We start from the raw sequence: 11,976 nt of genomic DNA, 5'->3' as shown, positions 1-11,976 counted from the left end.
GCCCGGGGAAGGCCTCTGGCCACAAGGGAAGGTCCTGGGCCACATGGGACACAGGGGCGTCCAGGCTTCGGAAGCACCATCACGGAGGGCGGACGGTGACCCCCCGGGCCGGGAAGGCTGTGGGGGTCTGCTGGGGGGCCTGGCGGAGGGGGAGCTGGGGCCACGTCCCACAAGCCCCGCCCCTGCCTGAAAGGCCACCAGGACTGTTCACACGCATGGTAACCGACTTCACAGACCCTCAGATTCCATCACCCAGATGGTAATTTGGTGATAAATTTATTTATTCAGGCTTTATTTCAACAAATATTTCCTAGCACCTTTGGCTTAAGTAGAGCAGGATCGCCGGATTGGCTTTACCACTTGGATGACCTGACATCTCTGCCTGCCTCAGTTTCCCGCCCGCAGCGTGCAGGGTGAGGCTCGGACGGACAACGAAATGGGTGAGTACACGTCAATTTCTCAGACCTGCGCCGCCAGGGCTTGTTACAGCTTCAGAGGGAAACTGAGGCGAAAGCCTAGCGCTCGTCTCGGCCCCTGGCGGGACCCGCGGCAGGACAGGTGCCCAGGAGCCCCTTCGACGTGGCCACACACAATTTTTGGCTGAATGTACAGTGGCCGAGGGTCAAGGTCAACACTTAGCAAAACCAAATATGACATCTGTGCTGGTCAGCTTGGGCGGCCGTAACAGGAAGCCCGGACCCGGTGTCTCAAACAGCTGCACTGTTCCTCACGGCCCTGAAGGCTGGACGGCCCACAAGGCGGTGCTGGCGGGGGTCGCCGACGCCCTCTCCTCCCCGAGGGGCCCCTCTGTGCCCGTCTGCGTCCTGATCTCCCCTTCCCACACGGACACTGTCGGGCTGGGCAGGGCTCACACCAGTGATCTCATCTGATTTAATCACCTCTTTAAAGACCATACCTCCAAATACAGCCACGTTCTTCGGTGCAGGGGTCAGGGTTTCGACATGTGCCCTCGGCACACAGATCTAGGGAAGACCCGGGATCCCCTCAAGTCCTGCCTGCAGGGCTGTCGTTCAACATTACTTGGTCTGCGCAGGCCCGCTCCCGAGCCCCGCCACCCCGGTCTTGCCACACGGTGCTGCCTTGGCGGGGCTGGGTGGCCCTGGGGTGACACGTTGCTTCGGACGGGCACTGCCCCCTTGCCCCTTGCTGCTCCCCAGCTGCCGCAGCCTTCCTGGCGCCCGACAACGGGCGGATCTTTGCAGGGGTTCCGGGATGCCAGGAACATGGAGGAAGGGAGCGCTCGAGATTCGGCCTTCCCAGGCTGGACGCCAACGTGGGACCTCTGTGCGCCCCTAAATGCCAGCGTCTGTGGGGGCGCCCCGTGACTTCATGCCCGCTCCCCGAGAACAGCAGGAGGGAGGCACCACCGCCTCCTCCCACTTCGGGGATGAGAAGCACTGGGGCCCCGAGAAGTTCGGTGACACGGCTCCCCGTCACGGCGACGGGCAGAGTCAGAGTCACGCCCAGACGTGCGGCTCTGGGCTGAGCCCGTCGCTCCGCGCCCTGTTGCCCACGGTGCCGCCAGCCGTTTGCAGGTCAGGCCGTGGCAGGCTGGGCCCGGCCCTCTCCGCGCGCCTGTTCGTGGGAGCTTGTGGAGCCGGCCTGCGGCTGGGCACGGAGCGCTGGGCAGACAGCCGCCGGCCTCCCCCACGTCTGCCGGCCAGGCCCAGGGACATGAGCTGTTCGGGGGCTGCTTCGGGATTACAGGAATGTCAGGAAAAGCCATCTAGCCTCCAGACTCTGCGCAGCAGACGCTGATGGATTCCCCACTTGCCTCTGGACGGCGGAGGGTACATCTGGCTCTGGCCAGGCAGGCTCCACTCCGTCTGTGCATCTCTGATTGGGGTGATAACTGTTTCCCTCAAGACCGGCCAGAGGGACCTGTCCACGCTCCAGGGTGTGAGGCCAGCACTCAGGGACAGTCCCCAGAGTCCCATCATGGCGCCTGGCCGAGGCTGAGCCACTTCTCTGAGTGGGAGGGTGGATGCTCTGGCACAGATTTGGGATCAAAGCACCTGGAAACACTTTCTCAGTCCGTCCTGCCGTGTGCACAGCTGGTGTGAGGCTGGACTTTAAAACTCCAGCATCGCCAAGTAAATACTGGGTCGGCTGCTAGGCTTCATTAGCATTCCTGGAGAAATCCCAAATCCCCACCTCTGCCCCCGCTCCCTCCAGGGTCGGCCGCATCCCCTCCCCCCCGTCCCGGAGCACATGTCCCCTCTCCTTGGCCCCAGACAGCACAGGTACACCCGGTGGCCGGAACGGGAGCCAGATGCTGCCCAGCCACGCAGGGTCACAGCTCTGGGGCCGCTGAGAGGAGCCTGGCTCCTCGGGCCAAGTGAGCACCGTGGCCCCTGGGTGCTTGGCTGACCCCGTGACTCGGAGCGTCGGGGCCAGCCCCGGGCAGCACTCACAGCACGTCCTGACGGCACTAACGGCCACTCGGGGCCAGCAGGTCCCAGAGAAGAGTAGACAGAGCCTGTCCCTGGAGCTGGGGCAGCCGCGTCCCTGAGGCCCACAGGCGGACAGGGAGCCAACCCCATCTGCAGCCCCAGGCTGGGGCCTGCCGGCTAGGCCCAACGTCCTGGTGTCAGGGAAGGGGAGCTATTCCTGGCGAAGGGGTACAACTTGCCTAAAGCTGCGCAGAGAGGCAGGTCAGGACCCGACCTCATCTCTGGCTCTTGGTCCCCATGGGAGCCAAGCCCCCCAGGACCCAGGGAAAGCCATAGGTTAGGTCAGCGTTTGCCCAGAAGACACAGACGCTGCGGTCTGGGAGGCTGGGCGTGGGGACCCTGGGCGGCCAGCGAGCACAGTGGGCCCAGGACCAGGGCTGAGGCAAGGGTCTCATATTGCGGGTGGGTCCCAGGTTGCTGTGAGCTGTGCACTGGGTGGGGGAAGGAGCCCCGTGTGAGGGACCCCTCCCCCAAGTCAAACAGAACCTAACACGTTTGGGGTGGATGGACTACAGGAGATGGAGGTGGCCGCTGACTGTCCAGGGCAGGCATGGTGGGGTTGGGAGCAGGCTGGAGAGCAGAGGGGACAACCAGGGCCAGGTGGGGGGGCAGAGGGGAGGGGGCAAAGCGCCTTCTTGCTGTTCACCTGGCTCAGGATGAGAAGCGACCGGAGTGTGTGCAAGCTAGTGGGGCCAACAGCAGAGAGGGGGCAGCAAATGAGGGACCCAAGGAGGGGGTATTGGGGTGTCTGGGACGGGGCGAGGGTGCTCAGTGACCCCAGACGGGCCCTCGCTGTCCTCACCAGCTGTTCTGAGATTCTCTAGGGCCATCAGCTGCAAGATGGGGGTGGGGGGCATTCAGGGCCAGAGGCTCCCTGGGGAGGGGGTGAGGAGGTGAGGACAGTAGCCGGCGGGGGGGCGGGGGGGGACCGGGCCTGACAGAGAGGGAAGGGCCAGCAAGAGGGGCTGATGGCAGAGTCTCAAGGGGCCCCTCTGGGGAAACGGGGGCAAGTTAGATGCTGGGGGTGGGGGCGAATTCCAGGCCAGAGAAGGTTCCCAGGGCGCTGACCATTCCCCAGCGCCTGCGAGCTTTCAGAGGGGTTTTTCTGAGGTTCTCATGCTCCAGGCTTTCCCAATTCCGTGAGATGTAGATAGGAAGTTGTGGTTTGCAGACACTGTCCTGCTGGATGGTGGACATTCCAGCCCTGCAGGCTTCATGGGATTATTCTCAAATGGCTCCAGGGATTTGGATGGACGGGCCAGCTGTGGGAACTCTCTCCCAGATCCAGTCTGTCCTCATTCTGAGGGGCTGTGAGGCCCAGGAAGGTCAGTGGGTGGCAACGGAGTTAGTAAAAAGCCTGGATCCAGGCCTCTGAGGAGTCTGGGTTCAAGACCTCGACCTCCGGAAACTTCCTATATTCAGAAAACGTGCACCTTTCTCTGCAGCCTGGAGCATGAGGCCCTGGACTGGGGTGGGCGCTCGAGACAGAGACAGAGGGAGAAAGGGGACAGACACACAGAGATACTGAGGATGAGAGCATGGGGCGACCCCAGATCCCATTTGTCGCCCCCACACTGGCCGTTTGCCTCTGAAATCCAGAAGCAGTCTGGCGGTTGCAGCCCAAGGAGCCCCCAACACGTGGAGGCGGGTGCCCACCTCCAAGGGGTCTGAAGAGGCTCCGAAGACCACCACAGGTGCCCACCTGGGCACTCGGCAAGCCTCCACACGCCCTGGCTTGACTTGCTGCATATTCGATATTCCACACTTGACACAAACTCCATTCGTTGTGAAATCACCCCAGCATCCCATCCATGTCCTCAGGTGCTATTTGGGGCTCTGACTCTAAGCCCCTCTGGAAATATTTGCCCAGACATGACTATGCGGTGTAGAAAGTTCCCACTGAGAAGCACTCGGATTACGGCCCCCCCTCCCTCACGGTGCCCACAGCTTCGGGAAGCACTGGTACCCTTCAGCAGGAAGCGGGCCCACAGGGCAGGCCGGCAAACCGCATCCGCCTCAGGCACTCTGCCCGCAGACCGCAGGCCCCGCTGCCATCCCCAGAGAGCTTGTTCACCACCCACCGAACTAGATGTTCCCAGATTTTGAGCTGGTGTTAGGATGTAACTTTGTTATGTGCCTCTGGTGATAAGCACATTCCCCAGCACAATCCCAGCAATTAACGAAACTCAGAGAAGGGGACGTTTCACAGAACTGTAGATGGGTTATTCTCGAAAATGCATCTGTGTCCTCATCCTTCGGCATTCAGTAACTCTGTGCCGATGATCTCCTGTGCCGTCCGACAGTCTCGATTGGTTGTGTGAAAACCAAGCTCTGAGCGAATCCCTGGGATACAAGCAACGTGGCTAACGTCCCACAGAGCACACAGTGCCTGCAGCTCAGCCCCCGCCCACCCCTGCCTTCCGGCTCAGCCAGAGGAGGGGACAGAGGGCCACGCCAGCGGCACAGACTGTCCCCCAGAACAAAGGGAGAAAGGAGGAAAGAGGAGAGGATTTTTAAAATCATGAAGCGATCATGTTCTAGTTCATAGCAATACATTTTAAAAGCTAGATTACATGGGTGATTTTCTCGGGAAATACATTTTCCAAGTACAAAGCAACTCAGGTAGAAATAGGAGATCTAATTAGTCCAATGGCCCGGGAGCAGGAAAAAAACAGCCGAAGGTTTATCCTTAAAGAGGCCCCACGCGCAGGCAGTTTTGTGGTAAATCCACGAACGTTAAGGAATAACCTGCACTTAGGAACGTGGGCTTGGGAGACCAGCTGCTGGGTTCAAATCCTGTCTTCACGTCTCACCAGCAAGGGTGTGACCTCGGGCGGGTGACTCACACACTCGGTGCCTCGGCTTCCTCATCTGTCAAATGAACATGAAAACAGTACCTAATTCACAGGGTCGGTTTGTAGGTTTAGACTTGACTCACATGAAATAGATACAACTGTTTGCTTAGAAAGAACTGGATACACTTGAATTGTTACCAAGAGTTACTTGCTCCCAAGCACAGGAAGACAAAAGCCTCACAATTCGGTCCATATAATTAGTCAAAAACCAGTGGTGGGGATCACACACACATGCACACTGATAGGGACGTATTACTTATGTTAGGGACACATGATTTATAATAGGTGCACAACGCCCTAAATAAAAGCACCAACAAACAGAATCCAATACATCAGGGGCAAGTTCATCTCAGGAATGCAACGTGAGTCAACGTCACAAAATCCGTTAGTACAATGCATTACATTAAGAGATTAAAGAGGCAAATCCTTTATCATCTCAAAAGACGGTCAGTTCCCCAAAAACCATGTGGTAGAACTGAATATCCATTACTGAATTTTGAGCACATACAACCATGAGATCTTTAGGGAGCAAAGACTAGTGGGAAAAGTCCCCAACCCTAACACTCGTTGAACGAATACTAGAGTGGGGGTCAGCAAACTTGCGTGAAGGGTCACATAGCAAATCTTTGAGGATTTCACCGCCACTGTCGTGGCCTGGGGCCATTACAGTCCACATAAATGACAGGAGTGGCTCAGCAGAACTTTACTTAGGAAAAGAGGCCATGTGGGCTGGATTTGACCCCCGAGCCAAAGCTTGCAGACCCTGCACTGGAACCATTCACATTAAAGTCAGAAACAAGAGAAAGGGGCGCCTGGCAGCTCGGTCGGTTGAGTGTCTGGCCCTTGATTTCGGCTCAGGTCCTGATCTCAGGGTCGTGGGATCGAGCCCCACATCCGGCTCCGTGCTCAGCACAGTCTGCTTGTCCTTCTTCCTCTGCCTCCCCTCACTCGTGCTCTCTCTCTCTCTTCCTATCTCTGAAATAAATGAATAAGTAAATAAAATCTTAAAAAAGAAAAGAAACAAAAGGAAGATGACTGATTTTATATCTGACTCCTAACAAATGGAATAATATAAGGAAATATATGATTTATAAATACTAAAGGCAGAGATAAACTACAATTAATTGCATACTGATAGGACTATTTGACTAGGAAAATCCAAACTGGAAAATCAATGGCAAACCATTAGAATTACAAGTGGCCAATTTTAAGGTCAATATATAAAAATAATAATATTCATTAAAACAACAATATATAATCATAACATTTATGGGGAAAAGTGTGCCATTTGGGACAGCAATAAAACCCAGCAGTAAACCAAGGATGAATAGATCTGACATAAAAGAAAACGAGAAAACTTCCCCAAAGTTCTAACTAAGTTGAGAGACCCATTCCTGAGCAGGGCTCCATGTCACGTCAACAGCAATGTTCCCAACTGTGCCCATACACTCTGTGCAATCCCCGTAAGATTCCCAACAGGGTAGGTCTGTTACCACTGCTTCTGAACGTCATATGAAAGAGAAAATGTGCAGGACCAGCTGACAGGCACGTTTAAAAGGATGCAGAAGGGCTTGCTATAAAGCCATCCTAATGAATGAACTGTGGCCCGGGCAGAAATGGACAAGTCGGTCCGCGGGTCAGGACCCAAAGGCCAGAGACCGAACCAAACACTTGTGGGAACTTAACAGATGATGACGGGAGCGTTTCATGCCAGTGGGGACAGGAACCTTGCTCAGGAACGATGCTGCGTCCTTCAGCTCTGCCTCCGGCAAGGACGACATCACAGCCCACCAGCCTCCGTGCACTCGCCGGCTCTGCCTTCCATGGAGCCCAGCGATGCGTGGGCCGCTCCCACCTTGGTGGTGTGTTTCTTACCACTTGGTTGAGCAACAGGAGCCTGGACCTTCCGAAAGGGGCAGAGAGGAGGCCAGGGAGCGGAGACACCTCCTGATTGAGGAGGGAAGCCCACAGGAGAAGACGCACTGGAGGGTATGGGGTGGTCACCGGGACACAGAGGACAGCATCAGCCACACCCTCTGGGCTGAGGGGGCCAGCGAGGGCAGCAGTGGGCACAGCAGCGGGGACGAGCCCGAGTCCACGGCCCCCTGGGGGCTGGGGGGGGCTGACGGAGCCCGGGATAAAGGACACCCCACCCCCTCCCAGGTTCTCCTGGGCTGGATCCACTCTCTGCAGGTCTGGAACTTGCTGGAAGAATTCACAACCGTGGCCAGATCCAGAGCTCCAAACCAAGAAGGCAGCGTCACGCGGACTTGTCACCCCGGGGCTCCATGGGTGGGGTCCTCTGCAGCCGGCATGGATTCCTGCTCTGCACTGCATTCCGAGGAGGAGCCCCCAGACCCCCACCATCTGTGTGTGTTTCTGTTGACGCTATCATCTGAGAAGGGCCAAGACGCGTCCTTGAAACAGGCCTTCCAAACATAAATAAGCAGCCTGTTTCAGTAAAACAAATTACGCACTTTTTGACATTTGCCAGTGTTTTGATTCCAGAAAGGCTGTGGGCCATTCCCACAGTCCTGGCCCCCCACCCGTGGCCCTGCCCCCCGCCTCCCACCCCCGCTCACACTCACGCATCTTCCCACAGCCTCTGGGGACCCGGCTCGCGGAGGAGGGCAGATGCTTGCCAGGCTCACCCCCAGCAGAAAACCCACCCCTGAAGGCACAGACAAGGAGCCACAAATTAGGGACCCAGAGCACTTTTAAAGGACGTTCTGCATCACCTGCCTTGGGGCAGGCCAAGTTTTGTTTTCCTGAACTGTGGACCCCACTGGCCTCGTGGGAGCTAACTTTTTACTGTAAGTCTAGCTTCCCCTCAATCCTCGGAGAGGGGCGAGGCCCTTACACCCCACGCACAGGTCAGCCTGGGACCCCCGCACCGGGGAGCTTTCAGGCTCCAGGGTCCAGCATCCCCACGAGTGGCCCCCAGCCTAGGGCTTCCACACCCCACATGACCTATTTGTGAGGAGATCGGTGGTTTCCCCTACAAGAGGCTGCAGGGATGTGTCCCGGGCAGCAGGACCAGAGTCAGGTACCCTGTGCACCCCCAGGGGAAAGGCTGTGGTTCTGCCTCAGGGGAGGTGGCCCGCATGGTCATAGGGGCCACATAGCACTCTCACTGTGGACCCCTGGGACTCCCCAGCCTGGTCCTTCTGCAGGTCCTGGTCAGTCACCACCCGAGATGGTAGGTCCCACTGTGGGCAGGCCACGTGGGAAGCTGGACCCACGTGCTGACCACAGGAATCAGCATGCCTTCACATCTTGGTCACTTGGTGGCCTGGGTCCCAAGAGCACTTGGGCTGTCCCTTGAGGGCAGGCAGCCCCCAGATGCTCCTGTTAAAAAATCCTTGTGGCTCATGGCCTAAGCGGAAGTCCCCTGCTTCTCACTCCAGGTGACTCACTTAGCAGTCAGCTCCCCTGTGCATTTCTGGGGACAAAAGCAGGACGTTGTGGCCAGGGCACTGTGACGAGCAAGGAGGTGGAGCTCTGCACTAGTCCAGAATCTTCTTGCACATGGATCTTGGTAATTCACTCCGCACACTGAAAAGCAGGGCGCCCAGGGTGCGAGAACTGCATGAACTGGGGTGTCTGTGCCCCCCAGGAGAACCACTCCTCAGCGTGCTTCTCGCCCCGTCCCTACCCGCACCCACTTCCACCAACTGTCTCCCCAGCCCGTCTGCCGCCAACGTCTCCAGGTAAAGGGTTCGGATGGGTCTTGGCTGGCGTCCCCCTGCCTGCCCGCCCCAGGTTGTTTCTGCTGACCCAAGGTGGGTCCAGGTGGCCCTAAAGCTGCCCCTTAACCCCACTCCTTCCCTGGCTCTGGCAGGGCCTCCCCCTGGAATCCCAGCTTCCAGAAGAATCTCTAGGTTCCTCTTCAGAGACTCCTGGTCTCCACGTCCCCACCACCTCAGGGCTGGGATCTTCTGAGACCTGTGGGAGAGATGAGACCCCGGGACTCGCACACCACACCTGCTGGACCCCAGGCCAAAGGGCTTCCTTCTCCTTCTCCCCCTCAGGGGTGGCTCCTGTGGCTCATCCTTGGAGGGGAGCTGGAGGGGCCTTGGGAGGGAGTAGCTCTGCTCTTGGGGCAGGAGAGATATGGCCTGGCCATGCGTGCTCCAGGTTTGCCCTTCCCCAGCCCCTTCCCTCTGCCCCGGGCTTCCATCCCTGCTGTCAAAGGCCTCTCTTGCCCTCTTGTGGCAAAGTCCCCTCCAATGGACTCTGTTGTGTGTGTGTATGGGGGGGGGGGGGACGATGTGAGTGGTTCCGACTTAACACTGAGGCAGGAAACCTTAAGTATGATTCCTGTTGTGCAAGGGAAGAAGGAATTCGGTTATTATTATCTTTTTTTACAAAGATTTCTTTTTTCTCTGAATGAAAGACTCAAACCTCTCCTGGGTCATTCCTGTTAAGGAACATAATCCATGGGTTAATCAGCAAATGCAGGAGGGGAGAGGGGACTGGAGGAAGGAGGGGAGGAAAAGAGAGGGGGGACGGGGGAGGGGAAAGGAGAGGAGAGGAGGGAGGGGGAAGGGGGGTGGCCAGGTGGCCAATTAAGACAAGGAGCCTGTGGTGGTTAATTTTATGCGTCAGCTTGCGGGGGGCTAAGGGTGCCCACAGAGCTAGTAAAACATCCATTTCTGGGTGTGTCTGTGAGGAAGCTTCTGGAAGACATTAGCATTCGAATTGGTAGACAGAATAAAGAAGATCACCCTTCCCAAGATGGGTGGGCCTCACCCAACCCACTGAGGGCCCAGATAGAACAAAAAGGAGGAAGAAGAGTGAATTCTCTCCCCCTTCTTGAGCTGGGACATCCGTCTTGTCCTGCACTCAGACAATGGAGCTCCTGGTTCTTGGGCCTTTGGACTTGGACTAACACTACCCACTTTCCTGGGCCTCCAGCTTGCAGACAGAGATCACGGGGCCTCAGGCCTCCACATCCCACTGAGCCAATCCCTGTAATCCATCTCCTCATATATCAATAGATGTTCTATTGCTCAGTTTCCCCGGAGAACCCTGATCCTGATTTGAGCAAATCTGTTATAATAAAGGGCATTCTGAAACAACCAGGGCCCCATGCATGTGGACAGTGTACTTGATGATGTTATAGCATAATTAGTACATTTTTAGGTGAATTAATGATATTGTGGCTGTGTGAGAAAATGTCCTATTTCTCAGAGATACATATGGAAATATTTCAAATAGAACAAGTCGATGTCATTGTCAAAGTCATTTACTCTAAAATAGTATAGGGAACACAAGAAGAACAGGATGGATGCAGTAAGCGTGGTAGGAGGTGCCAGTGTTGAATCTGGGGGCGGTAAACGGGCCCCCACTTCATGCTTTCTGTTTCTGGGACTGAAAACTCATGATACACACTCTTAGGAATATGTTTTGGGATGGCTTTACTAAGAGACATAAAAGAACAAGAATCCAACCCCAGGCATGAGGGCTGTAGGGTAGGTCCAGAGGACAAAGGGTACGTGCTGCGGGCCCCTCCTGGAGCAGAGCAGAACCTGGAGGTGACGGTGTGCGCACCGCATGCCGAGGGACAGCCGGCAAACACACCTGGTCTAGACACCTCCAACTCAAAGTGGCTTGAACAATAAAGACGCCAACTGCATGCGAGAAGAAGCCTGGAGACCCGGTGGTCCCAGGACAGGGGCCGTGGTGTGGACGTTTCCAGCACTCCGTCTTCCCTCACTGTCCTCCTCGGGGTCCCTTCACTGCTGGGCACAGGCTGAGGCCCACCCTCCCCCTGGGAAGGCGAGGGTGCCCTTCAAGCCAGGACTAGGAAGACTCCAGTCACCCAAACGGTCCCCCTAGGAGGCCCCAGGAGTCAAGCACCTCTAACAGAGCCAGTGCCCCGGCGGGGAGCTCCAGGGGCAGGGGGGGCGGTGCTGGGGAAGGAAGGGGTGGCAGTGAGGGGCAGGGAAGCAAGGCCCCCCCACCACTGGACTGAGCTTCCTGAGAGGACCCCTGCCGCCTCCGCCGCAGAACCTGGCACGGGGAGGGAGGAGCAGACCTGGGCTGCCCAGGGGTGGGGCACAGGACCCGCTCACCCGCTGACCCCAAGTCCCAGCTCCTCCACATTCAACTCCCACCCCATCCCCTCCAATGTCCTGTGCCCCTTGGGCACAGGGGGCGCCGTCGCACTGCGGTCTTCCACAGTGACACCACCCCCCCCCGTAGGAGACACCTTGTCTTCTCGGAAATCCCCGGGTCTGGCGGGTCTGCGGCTCGCGTGCCACACCTGGCCAGCTGTGCGGGCCTCGGGTCAGTCCTGCGGCTTGCCCGCCCCGAAGCCCGAGAGCTGCCCGCGGGCCGCGGAGCGGAAGCTGAGACCCGCGCCGCAGCCGGCAAAGCCCACCTGGGCCTGCGCTCCACCCGGCGCGGCCCCAGCCCCCAGGCCAGCCCCGCCCCCGACCCTCTGGCTCCGCCCACAGTCCCGGCCCCGCCCCACTCCCCACGGCCCCCCCAGGCCCCGCCCCCAATCCAGCCCCGCCCCCGGCCCTCTGGCTTCGCCTACAAACCCGGCCCCGCCAACCCCACCCCGCGCAGCCCACAGGCCCCGCCCCAGGCCAGCCCCGCCCCCGGCCCTCTGGCTCGCCCACAGGCTCGGCCCCGCCCCA

The 11,976-nt window shown here is 58.0% G+C and overlaps 1 long non-coding RNA gene across 2 annotated transcripts; it reads right to left on the bottom strand.

Moving 5' to 3' along the window:
- Positions 1-4,984: 4,984 nt before the first annotated feature.
- Positions 4,985-11,721, bottom strand: LOC145716685 (uncharacterized). 2 transcript variants are annotated; one of them, XR_014139485.1, is made up of 2 exons: positions 7,016-11,721; positions 4,985-6,304 (listed from the first exon to the last, which is right to left on the bottom strand). It is a non-coding gene; the product is annotated as an uncharacterized LOC145716685 (long non-coding RNA). The 2 variants fall into 2 exon arrangements; XR_014139482.1 differs by having other exon boundaries at positions 7,057-11,721.
- Positions 11,722-11,976: the final 255 nt, after the last annotated feature.

The sequence above is a fragment of the Leptonychotes weddellii genome, chromosome 1 (assembly GCF_054177405.1).
Source record: "Leptonychotes weddellii isolate Sample4059 chromosome 1, ASM5417740v2, whole genome shotgun sequence".
NCBI lineage: Eukaryota > Metazoa > Chordata > Mammalia > Carnivora > Phocidae > Leptonychotes > Leptonychotes weddellii.
This window is presented reverse-complemented; position numbering and strand designations above follow the sequence as displayed.